This window comes from Muscardinus avellanarius (genome assembly GCF_963383645.1).
Source record: "Muscardinus avellanarius genome assembly, chromosome: 8".
Lineage (NCBI taxonomy): Eukaryota > Metazoa > Chordata > Mammalia > Rodentia > Gliridae > Muscardinus > Muscardinus avellanarius.
In genome coordinates, this window is record NC_137794.1 from 50032706 (window position 1) to 50055044 (window position 22339).

The following is a 22339-nucleotide window of genomic DNA, read 5'->3' on the forward strand; positions in this document are numbered from 1 at the left end:
ACCAAGACATAGACATACCTATCACCTCCAAAAGTTTCTTCCTGCTCCCTTTATTTGTTTATTTTAAGGTTCTTTGTGTGTGTGTGTGTGTGTGGGTGGGTGGGTGTGGGTGTGGGTGTGGGTGTGTGTGGGTGTGGGTGTGTGTGTGTTTCAGGGGTTGAACCCAGGGGTAGTAAACCTTCCAGTTATATCCCCAGCCCAATTTAATTTTTGTTTAGAAATAGAATCTTGCTAAGTAGCAGAAACTGCTTTCAAAACTGTGATCCTCCTCTCTCAGCCTCTCAAGTATTGGCATGGCAGGCCTTGCTCATTTCTACAAGTTTTAAGTGCACATTGTGATTGTTAGCAGTAGGCATTATGCAGCATAGTACATCTCCAGAAAATCTTTTAGATAACTGAAGCTTTCTGTCAATATTTAAAAAGACTTAAATTCTTAATTTTTCTTATTTTATACATTTAACAATGTAATAAATTCAGACAAGATGAATTGAAGTTTTGAATATTTATATACTTGTTCTTATTCTATCACTTTGATAGAAATGTTTCCAAACAGTGTGTTTCACATGGCTCAGTAAACTTTAACTGTCTGTGGCAAGAAGAATGAACATCCAATAATTTCATTTTATAAAAGTATATACAGATAAAGCTTGCATTATGTTACTATTGATTGATTTCTATGTTGTCCTGGACTACTTCTAAGAATCTAATAAAATATGGTGATAGAAATGTGTTACTTTGCATCAGGCACTTGACTAAAATATCTCTAATCATCAGATTTCAGAGAATTAAACAGCAGGTGGTCCTGCGTTTATTTTAGATGTCTGCTACTTTTCCTCATTTGAAATCTCTTTCAAGTAAAACAACTTAAAGGAATATCAGGAAGCAATTTATTGGAGATTATGTATTTATTTTAATCAACATAGAGAATTAACTCAATGACTGTAATGCATCATCTGGATTCAGCTACATTCTGTGTGTCTCTTTTTAGATGAAAGACTAAAATTTTCTGCAGTTCATTAAGTGTGGTTCGATTTCCACTCTTTTTAATTAAGATTGAATTGGAATAAATTATTATTGTTCACATTAAGTACTATTCTTCACACCAATTTCAGACATACATTCCTTATGCTTCTATCCTGTAATCATGTCAGTCTGCTATGATATTTTATACTTCTCAATCTATAAATTCTACTATATCTATGCTTTGCAAAACCAAAATGAAACCTATATTTCTCTAATTTTCTATGTCAAGACTTAATCAGTATGCATTTATTTGTTTAAGATGAGAAAATCAGTATAATTTTAGTAGCCACTCCCTGTTGTTAGTTGTATTATTTGCATGTTTGAAATAAATAGCAACTTTTAAATATTGTTTATTTTCCTTGAAAACTGATTATAGCATTTACCTTGCATTGTAGTAAGGTAGTCATTTTTTGCAATTATTTATGTAAATATTTTAATGACTTCGGCCATAACCAAACTTTCTTTCATTAGTTCAAAATAAAAATGCCTTTGCCAGGCGTGGTGGTACACTCTTGTATTCCCTGGGTTCGAGGCCAGACCCTGTTTCCAAATTTAAAAAGTATAAAAATAGGTATGGGAGTGTAACCCGGAGGTAGAAAGGTTTCCAGGAACCCAGTACCACAATAATAATAATAATAATAATAATAATAATAATAATAATAATAATAATAATAATTAATAATAATAATAATAAATAAAAATGCCTTTCTGATTTCAATAGAAATAAAAGGTCATTGCTAAAAAAGACCATCTAAAAATTTTACAAAGTGTTTTTAATGATTGCCATGCTAATTAGTTGAAATTTTCTTGTAATTTCAGAAAAAAGTTATATTTGCATTTTTCTTTGTACAAGTATACATAAGTATGTAAAGTTTTCCACAGCTACTTACAGAATTTCTTACTTCTTGTAAATAGCTTGATTTTCACTTAATGATAAATCATGTATATGTTTTCATACTTTACACTTTTTCACATTTCATTTGTATACATTTATATTTATATAAAATTAAATATGTAATTTACATTTACATAAAATTATTTTCTACATAAAGATCTATTCCTGAGAAAAATTTGCTAGATCAAAGGTATTTATTTTAAATTTGATATATTATTTTAGTGTTTACAATCAGCTGAATTTAAAGTGAAAATCGGGAATACCCTTGTAATCTCAGCATTCAGGAAGCTGAGACTGGAGGATTGTGGTTTGTGGACAGCCTCAGCTACTTAGTGAGGCTCTCTGCAACTCAGCGAGACCCAGTTTCAAAATAAAGAATAAAAAATGGGGCAGGGGTTGTAGCTCAGAGGTCAAATGCCCCTTGGTCCCAGTCCCAGACCCGCCGAGAGAGAGAGAGAGAGAGAGAGAGAGAGAGAGAGAGAGAGAGAGAGAGAGAAAGAGAATGTCCCCTTATCAACACTCTTATTATATCATCAGACATTTTTTTCCAGTACTGAGGATTAAACTCAGGGGTGTTCTACCCCTAAGCTATATCTCCAGCATTTTATGTTTTATTTTGTGGTGGAGTCTCCCTAAATTAATTAATATATCCTTAAACTTTTTATCCTCCTGATTCAGTCTCCTAGTCACTGGAATCACAGGTATGAGGTACTGTGACCTGTTCATCGGGTTACTAAAAATTCAATTTTTAATTTATATTTCATGATTATATGTAAAAAGTAAATAGGCTACATAATTTTCAAGACTATGAGAATTCAATATCTTGCTCAAACAGTTTTTAAATGTTCAAGACTTTGACAGCACAAGATTAAACCAAGCGTGGAGCTGTTATCAACTTGGGACCCTGGCTATCTGGATGGGTTGCACACTCGTGAAGTTGGCTCTAAGTTTACTGTTTTCAATGCATATGAGCCCTTTGACTTTGATTCCTAGCTACTGTTTATAAATGTTTTTCACTCACTAAAAAATTCTAGTATAACTTCTTATTAATATCCTTACAAATTATAGAGGTTTATCTAATTTTACTTATGTATTTATAGTTATTTGATTTACATTGATATATTTAATCAAAATATGTTTTTGTTTGAGATCTTATATTAACTGAATTATATTTTTTCCAAATTGGCTATTCAATTGACCTAACATCATTTATTTATAATTTTTATTTTCTGACTAGAAATACTATACTTTTCATGTGCCTGTAGGAACATAGAAATCAATTTATAAATTTTTTGTTCAGTTTAATTGATATAAATGACTAATTTTTTCCTCCCCCAAACCAAACTATTTTAATTATTATAGTTCTACAATTATACATTTTATTCCTTTAGAAATTTTCTGATTGTTTTCTCTTTTTGTGCTTTTACTGGTACATTATAGTCTCACATCATAATGTAAACCATGTTGACCATGACATAAATACAGCACTTGGTGGCCCCCCCCTTGCCTCCTCATTTTCCTCCCTCCCAATATAGAGTACCCAGATTGATATTAGTATATATTCACATGTATACACAGTCTAGGTTGCATTTATTTCCATTAAAATGGAAGAACCTGGATAACATTTTGTTAAGTGAGATTAGCCAATCAGAGAGAGTAAGGGGTCATATGTTTTCTTAATATGTACAGGATAGGGAGTAATTGGGATTCAAGAGAAACTTCAGATAAAAAGGAGAACCCTAAGTGGATCTATGGAGGATATATAAGGGTAAGGGAGGAGAAAGTCTAGTTGTTTTCTTACCAGTTACTTTTCTAATATTTATTTTTAATTATTTGATTGAGTCATGAAATAGAATCCTTGAGGCTGTGATTGAAAATAATATTTTGATTAAGCTGTATAAATTGAGTATTTAACAGTTTTTATACTTTATACAAGGTTTTAGCCTCCATTTATCTTTCTTAAATATACCTCAGTAGAATTATATAGATCCTAAATGCTATTATTTTTATTCTGTTTTTTAAGTTTTGAACTTTCCATACTTGCTCTTAGTCAAAAGACCAAGAAATGAGGCATTGGTGTTAGGGTGGTGAGCATAACTCCTTTCCAAGTTTTGAACTTTTCAAAGAAAAACATCTGTTAATATGGGGTATTCGTTTTGTTACTGGTTACCAGGTGTTTTCTTCTTTTTAATTTTTATTTTTTTATTGGTGCATTGTAATCATGCATCTTGATGCAATTCAGGGTGATAGAAGCATACATGCACATAGCACTTGTTGAGCCCTCCCCCAGTTACCACTCCACTCCCTCTTTACCTTCACCATTTTTGCTTAGCATAGTAATTAGCTCTAATAAGTTTGTGTATATGCATCACACTCATTGAGCTATTTCCCTCTTCAAGTCTTCCTCCCCATCTTTCTTAGTTAGGTCCCCACCATCACTCTACTAAAGTTTCTCCTTTGTATGGAATCCCTCCTGTGTTCCAATTTCTTCCTATCTTTCACATATGAGAGAGAACATAGGACCCTTCATTTTTTTGTGACTGACCAATCTCATATAGCATAATATTCTCCAGTTCCACTCATTTTCCTTCAAGTTACATAATTTTGTTTTTCATTATGGCTAAATAGAATTCCATTGTGTGTGTGTATATATATATATATATATATATATATATATATATATATATATATCCCATAATTTTGTAATCCATTCATCTGTTGATGAACATGTCTGCTGGTTCCATAGTTTGGCAATTATGAATTGTGTAGTTATAAACATAGATATGCATGAATTACTCTGGTAGTCTGGTTTCAATTCTTTTGCATATATACTCAGCAGCGGTATATCTGGATCATGTGTTAGGCTCATTCCCATTCTTCTGAGGATCTTCTTCCCATGCTGCTCTGTGTCACAGGAAGAAGTCCTCTGTGACCTGAAACATGTAGAGTCCCTTGTTTACTGGCTTCTGGATAGATTTTTGTCAGTGGTGGACATCAATAAGATTGGAGGGTAGCAGGAGACTAAAGTTAGCTGAAGGCCTGGATTAGTCCAGAGGAAAAGATATCTTTCAGTATTGCTTGAACCCAGAGAGGACAGCACTTGTGAATGACATTGTGCTAAAATAATTTATCTACATTTAAACTTCCATTGGCTGGGACCCATTTGATCATTCACCTTTAACATAAATTGAAGGTCTGGCAGAGTGTAAGGTTTTATTACCCATTTAATTGTTTAGATCCCTGAAGAGAGGAGGGTAAGTAAGACCAGTATCTCAGACTACAGAATAAGGTAATTTTTATTATTCAAAGTACTTCATCATGTGTTATATCCATTATGTATTGCAAGAATGTGTAACTTGGATTTTTTTATTTATGGTACAGCTGTCATATTCATAAGATTTTTGAGGAGGTAAAAAATAACATTTCTGGCTTTCTTGTTGGAGTGTGGGTTCCTATTTTAGGTCTCTAGAGATGGATTCATGGTCAAGGCAATTTTAGTGCACCATTGTATCTTTATACATCCCTTAGTTTAATCAAACTCTCTGTTATTAGTCAGAGGCCAGAGAAGATGAGTATAAGCATTAGTATGTCCCTGGGTATTTTCCTTTCTCACTACTTATGTGATAGTAAGGCCTAAATTATAGCCCACATCATCAGCTCATATCACTTAAAGCTAAAAGGTATTAAGAGAGTTTTAGAAGATTTGAGCTTACTATTTTCATTACTATTTGATCTCCTTGAGATACCTTCAAATTATCATGTCCAATACTGAGCTCTTCACCTGATATCACTCAAATGCCTCCTGTTCATTCTCTTATTTTTGTATTTTTATTTTTGGTAGTGGGGATTGAACCCAGAGGCATTCTATCTCTGAGCTATACTCCAGTCTTTTTTTTATTTTTAACTTTAAACTAAGGTCTATGTTGATGAGTGTCTCACTAAATTGCTGAGGACTGTCTTGAATCTGTGATCCTCCTTTCTTAGCCTCCCAAAAATATGTAAATTATAGGAATCTGCCACCACTCCAAGTTCTGTTTATTCTTATATTCATTTGTTTGTTCACTCACTGCTATATTTATTAAATACTACTTTCATTTCAGTTGCTGTTGCTGCAAGTAAGTAGAGTAAGTAATGAATATTGTAGACAAGGTCATTTCCCTGAGGTACTTTTCACAGAATTAAGAGACACACATGCAAACTGCAAGCAGGAAAATGTATAGCTTAATAAGTGTTGAAGCATGATGAGCTTAGGAGTAGGTGCAAGAACAACAGGAGGAACCTCAATGTGTTTGCAAGAAAAAACTTCTTAAAAGATGAGATATTTTCAATAATGGTGGTACATGCTTGTAATCCCAGTACTTGGGAGGCTGAGACAGGAGCATCACAGGTTTGCAGCCAGCCTCAGCTATTTAGTAAGATCTGCCACAAGTTAGTGAGACTCTGTTTCAAAATAAAGAATTAAAAATAGAACTGGGGGTACATCTCAGAATTATAATTAAAAAATAAATAAGATGTGATATGAAGCTGAGTGCTAATATTTGAAAGTAATTAGCCTTGTAAAAGAAGAAGACGGTATTCCAGGTGGACTGAACAGTAGTGAGAAAGTAAGAACAGGCAAATTTAGGAATGGGAAATAGTTCTTGACAACCAGAAAGGGATATGAGATAGTACGTTTTTGATATTTAAAACTAATCACCAGCCAAATACTTAAGGGCTCTATAAATTGTATTGCAGAATTTGGAATTTTATCCTCAGGGACAGAGGATTATAAAGATTGGAATAACATGCAAATTTGAATTTTAAATCATTTTGACTGCAGTACATATGTCAGACTGAAAGCCAAAGGCATGCGAAAATCCAATTAGAATTAAATGAGATGTCTTGGTCATAACAAAGGCTGCACCTGCATTAGGTCAGGGGGGAGCAAAAAGACTATTGGTCAAGCAGGATGGGAGATAATGAATCCCTATAATCATAACAAAGGCTTGCACTGCAGAGATAATGGGTGGGCCTGCACCAGTATTAGGTCAGGAGGAGGTAAAAGGACTATTGGTTAAGCAGGATGGATGATAATGAATCCTTATAAAAACTGTCCTATGATAGAAAACTTCAGTGTCTTATTTTCAAGGCACTCCACTGCGTCCCTCTAAAGCATTGCTTTATTGTTCTGTCCCTTCTAACTTTGTAATAAAAATTTTGCTTAAGCTTGCAGAAAAATAAATGAGATGTAAAATCTTTAATTGGAGTAATGTCTTAGTCTATTTTCTGTTGCTATAACAAAATATTTGAGGTCAAAAACTTTATAAAAACATTTATCTGATTCACAATGTTCGAGGCTGAAAGTTCCGAGATTGGTTGTTTCCATCTTTTCATGATTTGGTGATAGTCTTCCTGGCTGCAGGGCAAGATGGAAAAAATAAATGGAACCAGTTGTGGACAGAAGATGTTAAGTTTGTAGGGGTGACATAATTTTATAACAAGCTACTCTCTATGAGTTAGTTAACTATGTGAGACCAGCATCAAATGTTTTTGAGGGTGGTAACCCAAGACTTAATTACATCATACTAGGCCCTAACTCTTTTTTTTTTTTTTTTCTGGTACTGGGGATGGAACCCAGAGGCATTCTACCTCCCTGCTACACCTCCAGCCCTATTTTTATTCTTATTTTGAAACAGGGCCTCACTTTGTTGCAAAGGGCCTCACTAAGTAGCTGAAGCTGTCTACGAACCATGATCCTCGTCTCAGTCTCCCGAATGCTGGGATTACAATCTTGTACCACCATGCCCGGCTAAGGCCCTACTTCTTAATGGTTATATCACCCTCTAAAACAAAATCTTTTCTTAAAAAAGTTATAAGGTCATATAATAGATTAGATTTTGAGGTTTTACCTCAGTCAATAGGGGATGACACAGTAGACTATCTGCTGAGGGATAAAAGACTGTGTGGACTGCTCATTCATTGCGCTTGCACTTTTTGATGCATAAGTAAATGGCTTGGCCAAGTTGCTTTTGGTTTCATGAGTTTTTTTCTTTATTTGTGTCTTACCTAAAATCTGTTTTTAACAACTCTAATAATAGCACCACACCAGGTTCTACACTTCTACCACAAGAATTGTAGGGTGGGGTCACACTCAAACCATATCCAACAATAGCAAGAGGTGATATAAGAAATTTTTAAAAATGCAAATACATTTTATTTTGAGAGGCTTGATGATTTCTTTGATTGGGGCTTAAATACATTAAGGACAAAAATTAATGACTTAAACAATGGATGTATAAAAATACTTTCCACTGAGGTATGAGACAGAAGAGAGACAGGCAAGGAAGGAAAACTTAGGTTTAATCTTGGATATGATTCATATATTATTCTTATGGTATTTATTTACTTCGTGGTACACTGGATTAAACCTAGGGGCATTCTACCCCTGAGCTATGCTCCCAGCCCTATTTAATGTTTTATATTAAAACTGGCTCTCACTAAATTTCTGAGGCTGACCTTGAACATTCAATCCTTCTGTCTCAGTCTCCTAAGTACATGGATTGCAGGCACGTAGCACCACATCTAGCTTCCTATGACATTTATTAGAATGATAAGTTAATAAGTAGTTAATGATTGACAGGAGACAACAAAAGACTAAACTAGGAAATTCAATTTGGCAATCTTCAGACACTGATGGTTACTGATGATTCAACATGAGAAGAAAGAGCTCAGGGACAGAAAGTGAAAGCTAGACCAAGAAAAAGAAGCATAAAAAATAAATTGTGTCATCATCAGAAAAATTAGTAGACTAACAGTAGGGCTAATGCTGACATGTTTTAAGTATGCATGTGTACCGGAACATCAAATGCAGTAAATATCTTACATATATTGTCCAATGTCAAATTGGATAGTGGGATCAGGGAAATCAAAGGGAGAAATTGTTCAAGACAGGTGGGAGCCTACTATAGAGCTGAATGTAGTCAAGGCATCAAGTAAAGAATAAAATGTATGCATTACATTCAATGCAAAGCAGTCACTGGAGACCTCAAGAAAAGCATGGTAGTGCATGCTTGTCATCCCAGCACATGGGCAACTCAGACAGGAGGATCCCAAGTTCAAAGCCAACCTTGGCAACTTAGCAAGGCTATTAGCAACCTGGTAAGACTCTGCTTCTAAATAAGAAATAAAATCAGGTGGAGGGTATTGCTTGGAGGTAGAATGCCTTTGGGTTCAATTCCCAGTACCAAACCAACCAACCAAACAAATAAACAAAAAAAATCCCTAAAGAGTTTTAGGGACATTTAATAAGTGTAGAGTGAGTTTAGGAACTAATTGAAGTGAGGATATATTCACCAGGCCTTCCATTAGCAACTCAGTTTTGCCAGACATCTGGAACAGAGCAAGTGGAGAGTGGAGTCCTATTCTGTTGTTTTCTCTCATTTGCCCTGTGATGTTAAGTCAAACCGCGCACTACCTCTTGCTTCTCTCTCCCTGCTTTGATCACTGCCCTGCTGTCTTGTTCAATGCTGAACTTATTTATATTCCTTGTCACTCTGGAACTTGTTTAGGGAAAATTACATCATTACTACTACCCAGCTAAAATACTGCTTGTTCTAGTAAACTGCTCTAATGATTTTATACTCAAGCAATCTGATTTTCTTTGAACCTGTAACACTTTACTAGTACCCTGTTTAATAATATTTATACTTTTCTGCCTTTATGGCTAATGATACACATGTCTTATGTCCCTTTCCATACTATTAGCCTCATGGGGGCAGAAATCTTGTTTATTTTTATATTTTATATATTTCTTAAAACCAAACCTATAAATATATATCTTGCCTTTGCATAACTTTTTAGCTACTAGACCTCAGGTAAATTTTACCTAAGCCTTCTGAATATTTTTTCCTTTAAGAAAAAAATGATAATATTATCTATTCTTTTCTGGTTTTCAGAAAAACGTTAAAGCAATGTATTTGAAAATGCTTGAAAAAATTCTAAAATATAAATCACCAAAATATAAAACAGCCCATTATTTATATTTTATTATAAATGCAGGAGTTGATGTTAATAGTAGCAGTATTGTGATTATTCTGTATTGAGAACTGCCACTGTATTTAGACATGTAGCAATTCAACTAATCAGTAGTTTAAAGGTTAATTTCTTCAATTCAAGCATTTGACACCTGTGGTGAAGTGCCTGCGAATTAATTTTGATGAATAATTCAAAGAACATATATTTTACTTAGAGACTGTTTCTTTCTCTAAGAATTTATACTAGGAAATGTGGCAAGTGAAATAGATCAAATGTCTGAGCCTAATTTATAAATTTATTGTTCCTTTACTATTTTAGTGCTAAATTAGTATGTGCTTATTACACAAATACAAACCACTCTTAAAAGTATATACACAGATGCAATTGCAATTCCCATAAATAGCAGTTTTAAATTGTTTGGCATGACAGGGCATAGTAGCACACATCTAAGTACTTAGGATTCTGTGATGGAAAGTCATAGGGTCCAGGCAAGCACAAGGTAACTTAGTAAGAACCTGTTCAAAATTTAAAAAATTAGAAAAGGGTGGGAATATAGCAATGGTTCAAACACTACTTGGTTCAGTCCCTGGCATTACCCAAAATTTGTTTGGTATATTTATTACTATAAATTTATTTGCCATGCATGTGTTTGTTTTTGCTATTGATATTGTTCTCTCCATGTCTTTTTCTTATGCATGTATGTATATTCACATAAGTTGTACATACAGATGTTGTGATTGGCAGAATATTGGCAGAATAATAACCCCAAAATATGTCCATACCCTATTAACCATCACCTGTGGCTATGTTATCTTACAAGAAAAAAGGGCTTTGCACAAGAAGTTATGGTTAAGGATCATCATCCTGAATTATTCAAAGGGGCAAAACATAACCTCCTCATATAATTTAAAGTGAAAGAGGGAAGCAGAAAAGTAATTCAGATAAATGCAATTTGAGAACCTGATCTCCAATTGCTAACTGACAATGGAAGAAAGGACCTACCCGGTAGAAAATGTATTGGCCCCGGGAACTGTCTTCAGTTTACAGTCACCAAAAATAATAGGCCTCTGAGACAGGAGGATGACATGTTCACTGCCAGCTTCAGCAACTTAGCAACGTAGTCAGGGCTCCGCAACTCAATAAGACCTTGTTTAATATTAACATAAAATAGGGTTGGGGTGTAGCTTAGATGTAGAATGTTCCTGGATTTATTCTCCAGTAACAAAAGAAAAAAGAAGAGGAGAGAGAGAGAGAGAGGAAGGAAAGGAGAGAAAAAGCAAAACTAGAATCTCTCCTGGAGACTATAGTCCTGAGAATGTCTGACTGTAACCTTGGGAAACCCATTTCTGATGTATAGTCTACAGAGTTGTACAGATGTATATATCTTTGTATAGCTATATATATATATATATATATATATATATATATATAGTTTTACAATTCAATTTTCTTAAATATATGTGGATACCTTTTCATTTCCTTTACAGAGTTCACTCATTGTGCAGTTTACACATCCTAAGTGTATTTATAGAATAAATTGCTAAAACTATAATAACTAGCCCAAACAGTAGCTGCGCTTTATGAGATACAGCCAAATTGCTCTTCAAGAAGATATCAATTAATATACTCATAAGAGTATACAAAAGTGTCTATATATCCTTGCTCAAGTGGGTATCACACATTGTTTTAGTGCCATGGTCTTTGGTCTTTATTAAAGTAAAACTGCTTTTATAGTTACTGAGAATCATTATTACTTCTGCCCCTGAACTTCACAGATACTCCAGTATAACACATTAACAATCAAACATGATTTTATAAGTATAATCTTGTCCTAGTAGATTTTCTTAATGTCTATAATGAATTGGCAGTCTAATAATTATGAATTCAGTAAATTTAAGCACAATTTTGAGTGAAAGTAAAACCCATGTCCGGAGTATCAAAGCTTTGTGCTTGGACCCAAATGACCAGGCAGCTCACTGTCCACATGTGGTCGGGCACTTCGGCTCCTTAATGAATGATGTCAGTCACACTTTGCCATGGACCAGTCCCAGGACTCAGCCTCTTCCTACTGTCACCATCCTTCTCACCTCATCTTCTCAGTGCCAGTTTCTAAAGTACTTAAATGAAGACACAGAGGTGCCTTGGGATTCCTCATGAAATACACAGTGAGTGAGCCAAACCTCTAATCAAGTCCGACTCAAAGATTTCAGAAAGTATTTGCTTACAATTATACTTGGTCACCAAATGTCCCCAAATTCCTTTTAGATATTCCTTGAATCTTTCAAATCATAAAATATTTTGATGTACTAAAAGAAAAATATAAATTGCTTATACCTACCACTCAGTTAAAATTGCCATAACTGCTAAGATGTACGGTATTTTTGCTACTTTGGATATTTTTAGTAACTTTTCTAAACTTTGTATGCCTGATATACTCTTGCTAATATTATACATATCATTGCATTTTTATTTGATGCTATTATTACTATTTTTATTAGTGTGAGTAAATGTCTAAACCCAAACCACTAATAGTTATTTGTCTGTTAGATCATCTATCCTTGAGCATATTTTGATAATTTATATATTTAAAATTTTAACATTTAAAATTTTCAGATCTGCTGTTGTTCACTTATTCTTAGCAGTCTTTGATGACATTTTTAAATGATATACAACTCATATAGTAGTCTACTCTTATCACACTTTCCAAGATGCCCAGTAGATGTCTGAAAATGATGAAAGCACCAAACCCTTATCATATTGTTTTTTTCCCAACATATTGACTTACGATAAAGTTTAATGTATGAATTAGGCACAGTCAGAGATTAACAACAATAGCTAAGAATAAAATAGAACAAGTATAACAGCTTAGTCATAAAAAGTCATGTGAATGCATTTGCTCGCTCTTAAAAACTAATAGAAATATTAGCATTTCCAGACCAATGTTAAGCATGGGTAAATTAAACCATAGAAAGGGAAGCTATGCGTAATGGGTAACTTCTTGATAGTGGCTTCTCCAAGGTTATTTTCTGTGTCCATTTATTTTAAGAAGTAGCTACATAGCTGAGAATTCCTTTTGTTAAAAGGAAAAATAAAGCTGGGCATTCAGGAGGCTGAGACCAGAGGATGGCAGTTCGCAGACAGCCTCAGCTACATAGTGAGGTCCTCTGCAACTTAGTGAGACCCTGTTTCAAAATAAAGAATAAAATATAGGGCAGGGGGTATAGCTCGGAGGTCGATGCCCCTGGGTTTCATCTCCAGACCCACAAAAAAGGGGAAAATTAAATAACCTAAATATACTTATTTACCAATAAAATATTTACTTATTACTTACTAGAATTTAAAAGTAAGTAGGTCAATGTTGTGTACATCAATTTTTAAAAACCATAATGTCAAGCTCCATGAGTATAGATATGGAGACTGTATGATTCATGGCTGGGTCTCCAACACTCAGAATACAGTGCATGCTAATAACAGGATGAATCCTGACTCCCAAAGATATCAAGGTCTTGATCCCCTGAACTATAAATGTTGTTAAAGGAATTTGCAGATGTGATTAAGGATCTTGTGGCCATCTGGGAAAGCTCTCAATATAATCTTAGAAGTCCTTAGAGCAAGGAGGAGACCAAAGATTTGAAAGAGAAGGTGGCAAGTGAATACAGAAACAAAATGCAGTGCTTCTGGCTTTGAGGACTCAGAAAAGGACCAGGACAGAAAGAATGTAAGGAATGAATTCCAGCTGTAAAGGCTGGCTAGAGCCTCAAAATACTCTCTCCTCTGAGCTTCTGAGCAGAGAGTAAACCTAAAACCCTTCAATTTTAGGCCCATAAAACTGATTTCTTTTTGACCTCAAACACTTAAAAGGGAATAAATGTATTAAAGAGATCAAATGTATGGTAACTTACAGAAAACAGAGAAAAATAATACAATGTTCAATATATATGTGTTGAATAAGTAAAGCAGTGAATAGTAGTAATTAAGTACATGTTACATTAATTGTAAGATGCTCAAAAGGTCTAAAAATATCATGTGAGAAGACAGTAGATATACTGTATGTCTTTTTTTTTTTTTTTTTTTTTTTTTTTTGCGGGTATTGGGGATGGAACCCAGGGGCATTCTACCTTCAAGCTACACCCCCAGCCCTATTTTTTATTCTTTAATTTGAATTAGGGGTCTCACTGAGTTGCAAAGAGCCTAAGTAGCTGAGGCTGTCCTTGAACCTACAATCCTCCTGTCTCAGCCTCCCAAAGCTGATATTACAAGCATGTGTCACCATACCAGGATTTCTTTTTTTGTTTTATAGAAAACTTAAAATTTTCGCTGGGCGTGGTGGAGCACGCTTGTAATCCCAGCATTCAGGAGGCTGAGATTGGAGGACCGCGGTTCGCAGACAGCCTCAGCTACTTAGTGAGGCCCTCTGCAACTCAGTGAGACCCGGTTTCAAAATAAAGACTAAAAGCTGGGCATGGTGGCGCACGCTTGTAATCCCCACGCTTGGGAGGCTGAGACAGGAGGATCGCATAGGTTCGAAGCCAGCCTCAGCTACTTAGTGAGGCTTTCAGCAACTTAGTGAGACCCTGTTTCCAAATAAAATATAAAAAAGGTCTAGGAGTATAGCCCAGAGGTAGAAAGCCTCTGGGTTCCACCCCCAGTACCACCAAAAATAAATAAATAAATAAAGACTAAAAATTAGGGCAGAGGGTGTAGTTCGGAGGTCGAATGCCTCTGGGTTGCATCCCCAGACCCGCAAAAAAAAAAAAAATCTCTTTTGATGTGAGATAAATATCACCTTTTAAATATATCTTGAAAATTAAGACTGATTATACTTATATAACTTGGGTTTTATTTACCATTTTATTTTTATTTTTTAAATTGATTGGTACATTGTAATCATAAATCATTTTGATGTATAGAATGGTAGGAGTATATATGCACACATCACATTTTAATTTTGATTGGCTTTAGTTTCATGATAATCAGTTTTATTGATTATGCATATTTTCAAAATTTGGGATCATATCTACCATAGAAAATATATCAAATCATAAAAAATCCCAAACTTTTAGAAACTTTTCATCAACTAAGATATACATATATATGCATATATATACATATATATCTTATTTTTATCTTTATAATATTTCATTAATTTTCATCTACTAAGATACATACATCTTATTTTTATCTTCATTTTTATAATGTCTCATTAATTCTCCTCTTACCACTTTATGTTAATTATATTTGTATATGTTTAGATCTCAAAAAGTTTTTCTCCTTAAAGGCAAGTGTGTCTTTATTATCTGTTTATGTATTTTATTCACTTATTGGTGCATTATAGTCTCACATCATAATGTAAATCATGTTGACAATGACATACATACACACAGTATTTGGTGACCTCCACATCCTCATTTCCCTATAGTTTTATGTGCACATTTGTGTGCGTATGTGTGTGTTTGTGTGTCTGTGTGTTTATATGTTTGTGCAGGCTACTGGGAATTGAACCCAGGGGCACTCTACCTCTGAGTTGTTGAGGGTCTTGCTAAATTTCTTCAACTAGCTTCAAACTGAGATCCTCCTTATCTCAGGAACTTAGCAAGGCACTATTCCAAAATAACAAATAAAAGGGCTAGAGTTATAGCCTGGATATAGAATGTGCCTGGGTTCAATCTCAAGTACTAAAAATAAGGGAGAAGTATAAAATTAGACTTCTCAGCAACTATGGCTATTCTATATTTGAAAAATATCAAGATTTAAGCTGGGTGCATGCCTGTAAACTCAATACTTAGAAGGCTAAGACAGGAGGATATCAAGTTCCAATTTAGTGTTAGCAACTTAGTAGGATTCAGCAACCTAGTGAGACCCTATTTCAAAAACAACAACAAAAAGTGCTGTAGTTGTTTTTTGGAGGTAGAATGTCCCTGGGTTCAATTCGCAATACCACACACACACACACACACACACACACACACACACAGATATAGTAATATTATACATATGGTATTAATGGTAAAACAAGTTTTGCTACTCACTAGGAATTATGTAAAAGGAAAAAATATACATAAAATCTAACACAAAAAAGAAATGTGGAATGAAAAAACTGACATTTTCTCTCTCAGTGCCATCACGATATTCTTAGCCAGCATAGTTGTCAGTTAGCAGATAGGGCATTAGCTGCAATCTTAATTTAGTTTACAAACACTATTATCCAATGAGCCTAAGAAACATAAAGGGTGATGCAATGAGAATCCACTTATCCTAATTCATTTAAATAGGAAGTAATAAAGTACACAGTTTTTAAGCAAGTGGGAATCCATCAAGACATTTATATAAAGAAATACCTCCCTCTCATTCAACATCAGGAAACTTGTTAACCATTTTCCCAAACATATTAGAAAATGAAAAATTATCTCCGTAGATGTGGAAAAAGCTCTTGATCAACCTAACAATCATTATCTGGATAAAAAAAAAAAAAAAGTAAAGATAAGACCACTACTAAAAACCCACAGCAAAGAGTATGCTTATTGATAAAAACTCAACAGTATATGTTAAAATCAGGAATCAGATAAGAATGCTCACTACTTTCACTAAGTACTGTACTGCAGATTGTGTTAATGAATAAAAGAAAAATGTATAAGTGATTTAAAAAGTGAAAAATATTTTATTTACAAATGAAACTATTGTCTCTATAGACAAAAAAGAGTAAAAAGCTAAGCATGGCTAAAGTAATTTTAAACATTTATAAAGAAAAAGGCTTTGAATACATAAAAGTTGAATGCATGGGTGTTTATTATGTTATTGTTCACTATTTTCTGTATTTCAAATTGAACTTTTAAAAATTTAGAAGAAGTCTTAGAGGTGGAACACCTCTGGGTTCAATCCCCAATGTTACCCCCCCATGCATACACATACTTAGAAAGTAGAATAGTTTATGGTATAAGGTTAGGAAGAATCTTTCAGATTAAAAACCAAGAAACATGCAATATTTACACTGTAAATGCTGTTAAACTCAATAAGTAGTATCCTAAAATGTAAAGGTTTTGATTTACATTTTAAATCAAAGGGAAAAGATACTTTAAAGGGAAAAGATACCTTAAAAATGAAAAAACAATCCAGAAATTAAGAAAACATTTGTAACAAATATAACTGATAAGAGTAATGTAAAGTATAAAAATAAAGATTACTTACAAATTAAGTGTAGAAAGAAAAAACTAAGCCGGGCATGGTGGTGCACACTTGTAATCCCCGCGCTTGGGAGGCAGAGACAGGAGGATCATGCTGGTTCGAAGCTAGCTGCACTGGCTCGAGACCCTATTTCCAAATAAAGATATAAAAAATAGGTCTGGGAGTATAGCCCGGAGGTAGAAAGGCTTTCAGGAACCCCAGTACCACCAAGAAAGAAAGAAAGAAAGAAAGAAAGAAAGAAAGAAAGAAAGAAAGAAAGAAAGAAAGAAAGCAAGCAAGCTAAAATAAAATATGAGCCATAATTGAGAAAAGGTATTTCAGAGAAACCTTTATAGCCTCAAAGACATAAAGTGGTATACATTTCTGCTAACAAGGAAAGGGGTGTAAATTTAAGGAAATTTACTTAGATGCCATTTCTAGGCAAAAATTAAAAAGTCTGATTTTAACAGGTATTATGGATAATGATATACTAATACAATTAATGCAGAATGTATTTGTGTATTGGTGAATTTCAAACCCTGATTGTGCAGTGACAAAAAAAGCTCATGGGGGGGGGATGAAATATGTTCTGTATATATAAAATTAAAGAAAAACTATTTTTAGGGTATTCATATGTAACTATTTTCTAAAAAGAAAGGGAATAATCCGTGCAAGGTAATGCATGCCTGTATTCCTAGTACTTGGAAGGCTGAGACAGGAGAATCACAGGTTCCAGGCCAGCCTCAGAAAATAGTAAGATGCTTAGCAACCTAATGAGACTCTATATCAAAACAAAATAAATTAAATAATGAAAATAAATAGGGCCAAAGGTGTAGCTCAGAGGTAGAATGCCACTGGGTTTAATCCCAAGAACCACGGAGTGGGGTAAGGAATGAGAAGTATAAATTGCACCATAATGGTGATGAGAAGGAAGGTTATACTATTGGAGAAGCCTACTTAGAAAGCTTCAAAACTACATATACTTTAAGCTCTGCAGTGGGCACCTGAGTATTATTGAGGCAGGAACATGACTTTGTCCTAGTAAACATCTTCTGGCAAGGGACCAGGAGAACAAAGTCTCTCTCAAAGGTCTCCTCCCTAGATAATTGTAGTTGGAAGGGCAGCTACAATCACCAGGTAAGGCCCTCGACCATCACAGCACAGAATGACATATGGGCTGACTACTGTTCTGCGTCTGTAAATTACTTACACTAGATAAAAAAAATTCCACTTATTCCTTCTTCCCAAGAATTAAGTTGGCTATTATACAAAAAGCTTATAAATTCTGGGTCTGGGGAGCTTTGGTAGTTGAGCCTCACCAGGTGAATAAAATTCATTACATCCTAATCTGGCCTCTGGGTCCTATTCAATGGGTACTAGACTCTCCTGCAACATTCCTTCTTCTTCTTTTTTTTTTTTTCTTTTACTATTACTGTTCTTTAAAATCTGCAAATATGGGATATATTCATATGTGTGTATTTCAAAATTCAAATTGGTTTAAGAAATTCCAGGGAGCTTTTAAGGACAGCATTTACAAACTTCACATCAGAAAGTTCTATCCTGTGAGTCAAGTTTTCCTTGTTACTATGTAACCAAAACAAAATATAGAATTCTCTTGGCTTCAGAGGCTGATGTAAGATGGAAATCATCAGCTGTAACCCCTATTTCAAAAATCCTGCTTCTTCACACTAGCTTTATTCTCAATTATTTCGATTGCTATTTTACTACTAATGTGATTTGATATAATACATTTTTACAAATTAAAAAATGTCCCTTTTACCTGTTCACTTTGGGATTCCAAGTAAAGATCAAATTTTAATAAAAGCTAAAAATGTTTTCTCGACTTAAAAAAATTGAAAACAGTGTACAAGGATGAAAAAGCAACCTATGAAAGCCTCACATTAGAAAACAAAACCCAGAAAAACATTACCACCAGTCCTCCTTAGTTGGTGCTTCCCAGCTAAGCCTATCAGACACTTCTAGGAGAGAAGAATCCTAGTCACTTGGAAGAAATAGGAGTCCAGCCTGACACAACTCTTTCCTTCTTTTCCACTTGGACCTGAAGGCCCAGGAATTGGTCGCCTTTCATTCCTGCCCTTCTGGCCCATAGAGTGCAGGACTGGGCCCCCTAAAGTACCAAGCCCCGCCCACCCCCTGACCACGCCCACGGCGTCCAGAGCGCCCTGCGCCAGCCTTAGGGAGGCGCGGCCGGCTGGGCTCTGCAGGCAGAGGCCGCCGCTGTCCCCGGCTCGGCCGGCCTCGTCCCTTCCGGTGTCCGACCCCCAGGCCTGGTGAGTAGCCGCAGGTTTAAGGGACCCGGGAACGCTGCGGCGCCGGGCTCCAGGCCCAGCGGGCGCCTGCGCGCGGCCCGCCAGCCAATCCGCTCGCCTGCTTCCTGCGGCGCCCTTTGACCTCCGACCTGGCCGGGCGGGAGCGGCGGGGCGCCCGCGGCCTCGGTTCCCTCTGGTCGCGTCTGCCATCCGGGTCGGTCGCCTGTGACTCGGCCGATCCCGACTCCACCTGCAGCCCGACCTCGCGTCTCTTTGTTCCCCCACTGTCCAGACTTGGAAGTTTCCGGATACGCAGAGCCCCTGGGCACCCCGGTCCTCCGACCCGCACGCGGGGGCGCGGAGTGGAGGTGGCCGCGGGCTCGGGCTCGGAAGGTCGCGGGCGCCCTGCGGCGGGATGGCGAACCGCGCAGATGCTTTCTGCGTTCATCTGGTCAAGTGTTTGGCCTTGTCATCTTAGACATGAGCCTTTGCTGAGTCTTAGATCCCAACTCCACGGAACCAGGATTTGGGGTTTTCTGTTACTCGAAAAATAACTTGATTGAGGTACAGGAAGTTATAAGTTTGTTTGGTGTTAGAGGAAAACTGTGGAAGTGCCAAAAAGCTTCCAGCAAGGAAAGATAATGTTTATTATAAAAGCTTAAACAGACAAATGGGAGTGGGATGATAGACTCCTCTTGATACGGTATGTAGGCAGTATTTTGAAAGAAAAATACCAAGTGAAATCTAGGTATTGGTGACAGGAACTTATCTTGTTTGCAAATTACTTTCATGGAAATACATTACTCCACTCTTCTTTGAGCTGTATGTAAAGCCTAAGGAGAAAAGAAAAACAGTGGAGTGCTGTGAATTTTGTGAGTTTTCAGGCTCTGTGCATAGCACTTTTGTAGCTGCTGTTAATTCATGTGATGAACAAAGCCAGTGCATGCTCAGAAAATAAACTGTTTTTAGATTAAGAGTGGTCCACAGTTCATGGAGCAGATAACAATCATTACTTTCTAAATCCATAATCTTTAATGAAAAAATGATCATATGTCAGCAGTTTTCGTGTATGTCACAAAAATTGTGTCATTCTCTAAACTTGATTTCTATAATACTTTGAAAGGAGGTAGAATAGTATGAAGGCAGGAGCTTAAGTTTTAGATTCAGACTCGATCTGTCCCTTGCTAGTTACTTAATCTCAAACAGGTTACTTAGCCATTTTCTAGCCCAGAGAATTTGAAAAAATTGCTAACTTTATCACCTGTTACTGGTGTTAAAATGAAATTCTTTAGAGATCATTGTGAAGATTAAAATGGAAGAATAAGATTGTGTCTGTCTAAATTTCTGTTAACCAAAGGGTACATGTGTTTACAGTAAAACCGACCTGGGCAAGGAAGCCATAGTACAGAAACTGAATCTGAAAGTTCCAGATATGTCTTCTAGTATTATATTTATCTCCCCTGTCTTCATACAGAATAAAATTAGAAGAAACAATACTAAAAAAGAGAAAAAGCATGAAGAATCTGTAAAATGTAATTAAAACAATTTTTTGACTTTTCAGAGTTATAATACAAATATGAATACATTAATAATTACTATATTGCTTCAGAATCTCTTAGATCTCTTAGCTGAATAGATATATCTAATAATTTTTGCTACATCTCAGGCTTTCAAATTAACTATCTTTAAAAAAAGTAAAAATGTAAAAACCAAAAAACATAGTTTTAAAAGAATATATAATGTTTAACTTTTAAATAATGTTAACTACCCTTTGCTGAGAATATATTTCCAGTAGCCAATACCTTGAGTAGGTTTCTACTTTGAGAATCTATGCATCCGCAGTTAACTTGTATTTTTTTTCCCCTGAAGTGACTTGTGAAACTTTTTAAATTAAACCAAATAAGCAGTTCCACTTCTTTTCTGAAAGATCAGCAAGAATTTTAGGCATCTCAAGAGTCACTGTGGGTTTGCAAATTTGAAGATAATTTTTCATTTTTCTGTAATGTAAGTGGATTTTGACCCTTTTTAATATACTGTATTCAGTATAGATTTAAAAGCATATTAAGTGTATATATAGTCAGTAGAATCACTTTGCATCCATACTGCCCAAATATATATCAGTGTCAAAAATAAGAGGTCCAGAAATTAAATTAAGCTGAATAATTAATTATCGGATATCAAAATCTATCAACAAACTAATTTATTATAGAAAATTATACACATATATACCACTTATATATATACATATATATATACACACAAGTATATATATATGTATGAATATATATATATGTATATATATATATATATATACTTGTATATAACCTATACAGTTACTCCTATATACGCTGAATCATCTCTGGGTTACTTATTTGATAAAATATTATTCATGTGTCTGTGTATATATTGCAGGGAATTGAATCCAGGGGCATTCTACCTCTGAGCTATACCTAGCTCTATTTTTTTTATTTTAACATGGCCTTGCTAAGTTGCTGAGACTAACCTCGAACCTGCAGTGCTCCTGTCTCAGTCTCTTGGGTATGCAGACTGCAAGTGTATGTGCCACTGTGCTCAGCTAATACAATATAAATGTTATGTAAATAGTTGTTCAATATCCTGTATGGAATAATAACAAAAAATGGTATATGTTCAAAACAGATGCAAATTTTCTATATATATTTTCTATTTGTGATTGGTTGAATCTAAAGATGAAGAATTCAAAGATATGGAGGGCTGATTCTATATATTATATAAATTATTTGTATATGCATATATGCTTAGATAAGTGTGTGTATATATATGTGCATATGTACATATATATGTGTATATATATGTCCTCTCTTTAATATATAGTCTGTTTCCTCATGAATTTATCAGAATACCACAGCTGGGATTCTGTGCCCTCAGTGCAGCATATGTAGCGACTCATTATCTTATGTAATTATCAAGAGGTTAATTTTGATCTCTTGTTTAAAGT